General features: G+C 37.7%; 2 protein-coding genes across 2 annotated transcripts in view; both read left to right on the top strand.

The window, feature by feature from the left end:
* Positions 1 to 5,665, top strand: part of REL (REL proto-oncogene, NF-kB subunit) — a 428,703-nt gene that overhangs the window by 164,247 nt on the left and 258,791 nt on the right. The gene's annotated exons all lie outside the window — the stretch shown is intronic.
* The window catches only part of SANBR (SANT and BTB domain regulator of CSR), a 108,792-nt gene that overhangs the window by 27,310 nt on the left and 75,817 nt on the right, over positions 1 to 5,665 (top strand). The gene's annotated exons all lie outside the window — the stretch shown is intronic.

Genomic DNA, 5,665 nt, shown 5'->3' with positions numbered 1-5,665 from the left:
CCTGTGCAGAAAAAAAGTAATGACATAGTGAAATTTACTTATCTTAAGTCTGTTTTTCTAATACCCAGATGTTAGAAAAATTTTTGTATATTATTTTTCATTTTTCTACAATTAGAAGTTCTGCTTTGTTTTGTTATAATTTATAGAAATGTTCTTGAAACAATTTTTTTTTTAAACAGGGACAGAGTCAGAGAGAGGGATAGATAGGGACAGACAGACAGAACAAAGAGAAATGAGAAGCATCAATCATCAGTTTTTCGTTGTGACACCTTAGTTGTTCATTGATTGCTTTCTCATATGTGCCTTGAGCGGGGAGCCACAGCAGACTGAGTAACCCCTTGCTTGAACCAGCGACCTTGGGTCTAAGGGTGAGCTTTTTGCTCAAGCCAGATGAGCCCACGCTGAAGCTGGCAACCTCAGGGTCTCGAACCTGGGTCCTTCCGCATCCAGGTCCAATGCTCTATCCACTGCACCACCGCCTGGTCAGGCGAAACAAATTTTTGATAGAACATATTATTTGGTCTCGAAACATCTGAATTGAATGCTGTAAGTCAAGTGTAGAGGTGAAGTGTTGAGTCAGGGCTATTTAGGTTAGAAAAGGTGAGTCTTTACAATAGAATTTGTGACTGATACCAAGTTGTATAGGTAGGAGAGTATAGTGCAGAATGAATAACAATTTCACTTTTCTTAGGGTGTTTATTTTTCAACTAAATATGCTAAGTTGTGATATATAATATATGACAAAACTGTGTCTGAAATTTTCTATTAAAATTCTAAAAGCATTTAGGACTAGAAGAAATTTTGTAATCATTTTTATTATGATGGTTTTAGTATACTTTTTAAAAAATGTAATGTTCAAGGTTTTAATATTGTTATTTTTAGGAACTTATTTAAGGAGTACTACTTCACAGAAATAACTAACTAAAACCAAACATTTTCAGTTAAATAAAATAAATCACAAGTTACAATAAGAAAACAGGTTTTATTTACACATTTTTTCTGATTTCATTTTGTCAGTTTAGAAAGGAAAAGATAAGAGGGCTGTAAATTTTTATGTTTTAACATTTTTTTATATACTTGATTTAGACTCAGTGTTGCATAGTTATACATTTACTTGAGTATATAGCTGTCCTTTATTTTGTGCTTTCTTTAATGGAAAAAAGAACAAGTTGAATGCAGTTAAAATTTCATTTTTAATAGATTGTAAACTTCCTTTTACTGGACAAATAAAAATACATTAAGCTTGATTGACATTTATTAAGATAAACAACTCTTTTTGCAGAATTGAAAATGATGTAAAAAAGTCTCTTTTTCTTCATATCATTGTGTATATTAAGTACTGCAAACCAATGTGCCTATTTTCTTGTGAGTTAAAGAAAAATATTAGATTTACATTTATATAAAAATTATCTAGAAAGTGAGTTAAATAAAAACAAGACCACAGATCTAGGTTTTGAAAGACCTAGATTCTAACATGAATACTACAACGACTTACTTAAGATTTAACTCACATTATTTTTAGTTTCATCATTGATAATGTTGGGCATAGCTGCTACATCTATCTGCCTCACATGAAAGTGCTTTTTCCCCCCCCCCCACAAATAGAATTTTTTTACTTATCCATAGTAAGTCTGAATTTTTTAAACAGAGGTGACAAAGCAAGTAACCATCAATAGTCTTGACATCAACATAAGCTTTGATCCTGATTTGCCATTTTATGACCATGGAGCACATTTTGTCATGGGTAAGATCCATGCTGTGGGTTTAGTCAGGCAGTTTTTGTTCTGAATGTCCTCAGTAATTAGCTTAGATTTTCTAAATGCAGTTTTATTATTCTGTAGATCAGCCTGTCAATATGCAGTTCTGAGACCATCAGATGTGACTTTGTTTTGGGTTTGTTGTTTTTTTAAGCCAGAAAGAGAGATGGGAAGGGAGAGAGATGGAAGCATCAACTTGTAGTTGAGTCACTTTAGTTGTTCATTGATTGCATCTCACAGAAGTGTCTTGAGTGTGGGGAGGGGAGCTCCAGCGGAGCCAGTGACACTGTGCTTAAGCCAGCGACCATGGGGTCATGTTGATGATCCTGCGCTCAAGCTGGTGCACCTGTGCTAAAACCGGATGAGCCCACACTTAACCCTGCAGCCTCGGGGTTTCAAACTTGGGACCTCAGCATCACAGATCAACACTCTTTATCTACTGTGCCACCCACTGGTCAGGTGTTTTTTTCTAATTTTTTATTTTTCAATTACAGTTAGTATACAATATTTTCTTAGTTTCAGGTGTACATTCCAGTGATTAGACGTTATGTAACTTACTAATGATCATCCCAATAAATCTAGTACCCACCTGACACCAAACAGTTACTAGAATATTATTGATGTTATTTGCTATGCTCTACCATGACTCTGCTGTAACAACCAGTTTGTAGTTCTTAATCCCTCCACCTTATTCACTCATCCCCGCCAAAACCCCTTCCCATCTGGCAACCATCAAAATGCCCTCTAGATCTGAGTCTTTCTGTTCTTTATTTGTATTTTTAGATTTATTTGTTGATAGGAATGTTGTTCATATTTTTTGTCTTTTTTTTTTTTAAAGAAAACCCTTTAACATTTTATGTAATACTGATTTGGTGGTGATAAACTTTTTTAGTTTTTCATTGTCTGGGAAGCTCTTTATATGTCCTTCAATTCTAAGTGATAGTTTTGTTAGGTAATCTTGGTTATAAGGCTTTGTTTTTCATCTCTTGAATATTTCTTGCCAATCCCTCTGGCCTGCAAAGTTTCTGTTGAGAAATCAAGAGGAGAGTCTTAATGGGAGCTCCCTTGTAGGTAACTATTATTCTCTTGCTGCTTTTAAGATTCTCTCTTTAGGCCCTGGCCAGCTGGCTCAGTGGATAGTGTTGGCCTGGCATGCGAACATCCTGGGTTCGATCCCCAGTCAGGGCACACATGAGAAGGGGCCATCTGCTTCTTTTCCCTCCTCTCTCCCCTTTCTCTCTTCCCCTCTTGCAGCCAGTGGCTCAAATTGGTTTGAGCATCAGGTGCTTAGGATAGGTTGGTTGATTAGAGCATTGGCCCCAGACAGGTTACCAGGTGGATGTCAGTTGGGGTGCATGTGGGACTGAGTCTATCTCTCTTCTCTCACTTAAAAAAAAGAATTCTCTCTGTGTTTAACCTTTTGCATTTTATTTATGATGTGTCTTGGTGTGGGTTTCTTTGGGTCCATCTTGTTTGGGACTCTGAGTTTCTTGGGCTTATAAGTCAATTTCCTTCATCAGGTTAGGGAAGTTTTCTGACATTATTTCTTCAAAGGGGTTTTCAGTTTCTTGCTTTCTTCTCCTTCTGGCACTCTCATGATGTGAATGTTGGTATGCTTGAAGTTGTCCTGTCGGCTCCTTACACTGTGCTTTTATTTGAATGCTGGTTCCTTTTTGCTGTTCTCAGGAAGAATGATTCAGAGTAAGTCAATGTATTGGCCCTTCAAAAGGAGCTGCCTATGACTCCACTGGTTTTTATAGCCAGAAATTATGGGGACTTCTCTTCCCAGCACAGAACCCTAGGCTGGGGGCCTGGTGTGGGGCTGGGACCCCTCGCTTCTTGGGGGGTGGGGGATATGCACAGCTGAGAAATCCCAATTTTTATCTACCACACATGGGTGTGATACCAGCCTGTTCCATGCTCTGCCCCTGCTACTACTTTTGATGTGGCTTCTTCAAATCCCTTGTTGTAGGACTTCCATTCAGCTAGATTTCAGGTGGTTCTGATGGATGGTTGTTCTGGGGTTTAGTTGTAATCTTGATGTGGTTGTGGGAGGATGTTGGTACTGTATTTACCTATGCCACCATCTTGACTAGAAGCTGTGATTTTGGTTTCTTAAGTTCTCATGACTAGTGTTTTTCCAATATTTCTTAAACTGAACATACTTTCATGTCATACTAATTTTTAAAAGAATATGGATTAACCATTTTCTTACGTCTCCCTCTTTGCCACCTTTCATTAAGCACTTGTTCTTGCCAACTGCCACAGTGCATCTTATGGAGCCAAAAGGGAGGAAGTTGAGTGTGCTTTTTAAAAATATAAAGTTATAAGATATGGCAGTTATATTTTTTGTAAATTTTTAATGTATATTTAAACTAATTACATCCTGTAAAAATGTCACAAAGTATTATTAGTCTAGAATTTCAGATTCATACATATGTAATTAAAAATTAAAATTAGGCCCTGGCCGGTTGGCTCAGCGGTAGAGCGTTGGCCTGGCGTGCGGGGGACCCGGGTTCAATTCCCGGCCAGGGCACATAGGAGAAGCGCGCTCGTTGGCTTCTCCACCCCCCCCTCCTTCCTCTCTGTCTCTCTCTTCCCCTCCCGCAGCCAAGGCTCCATTGGAGCAAAGATGGCCCGGGCGCTGGGGATGGCTCCTTGGCCTCTGCCCCAGGCGCTAGAGTGGCTCTGGTCGCAGCAGAGCGACGCCCCGAGGGGCAGAGCATCGCCCCCTGGTGGGCAGAGCGTCGCCCCTGGCATGGGGAGTCTGTCTGACTGTCTCTCCCTGTTTCCAGCTTCAGAAAAATACAAAAAAATAAAAAATAAAAAAACAAAAATTAAAATTAATTTTCTTGTATTTATGACTTTGCCAGAGTGTAATTTTAAATTATTTTGCTGAATAACAGAACAGCTTAGTTTAGGAAAACATAATGGAATATTTATTCAGCACAAGAAATTTTGTTCTTTCATCAATGCCTTGAAATATCCTTTCATACTATATAGTTAATTTTTTTTTAATTTATTGGGGTAACATTGGTTAATAAATTATACAAATTTCAGATGTACAACTTGACAGTACATCATCTATATATTGAATTGTGTGTTCACCACCCAAGTCAAGTCTCCCTCCATCACCATTATCCTCCCTCTACACTCCTCCCTTTCCTGCTCCTCTTGTCTCTCTTGCAATCCTCACACTGTTGTCTGTGTCTATAAATATTTTTCTTTGCTTAATTCCTTCACCTTTCTTACCTGGTTCCCCAGCCTCTATGCCCTTTGACAGCTGTCAGTCTGTTCTCCGTATCTATAACTCAATTTTAATTTGTTTTGTTCATTAGATTCCACATATAAGTGAAATCATATGATACTTGTCTTTCTCTGATTGGCTTATTTCACTTACATAGTTTTTTATAGTTAGCTCGTCTTATGTGGGAGAATGAACTGTTTCTTTTGAAGTCAACCAACTCAAATCCTGTGAAGTACTTGCTATTTAAATGCTCCATGAATAGTTTTCTACATTTAAATTGTATTTAAATAACCTAACTTAAGTCTTAACTGTGTTTCTGTTCATTTAAAATGGGTAGTCAACCTTTTTATACCTACCGCCTACTTTTGTATCTCTATTAGTAGTAAAATTTTCTAACTGCCCACCGGTTCCACAGTAACGGTGATTTATAAAGTAGGGAAGTAACTTTACTTTACAAAATGTATAAAGCAGAATTACAGCAAGTTAAAGCATATAATAATAATTACTTTCCAAGTACTTTATGTCGGATTTTTGCTAAGTTTGGCAGAATAAATCTTTATGAAACAACTTACTATAGTTAAATCTATCTTTTTATTTATACCTTGGTTGCTCCGCTACCACCCACCATGAAAGCTGGAACACCCACTAGTGGGCGGTAGGG

This window comes from Saccopteryx leptura, chromosome 3, assembly GCF_036850995.1.
Source record: "Saccopteryx leptura isolate mSacLep1 chromosome 3, mSacLep1_pri_phased_curated, whole genome shotgun sequence".
In the NCBI taxonomy this organism is placed as follows: Eukaryota; Metazoa; Chordata; class Mammalia; order Chiroptera; family Emballonuridae; genus Saccopteryx; species Saccopteryx leptura.
This window is presented reverse-complemented; position numbering and strand designations above follow the sequence as displayed.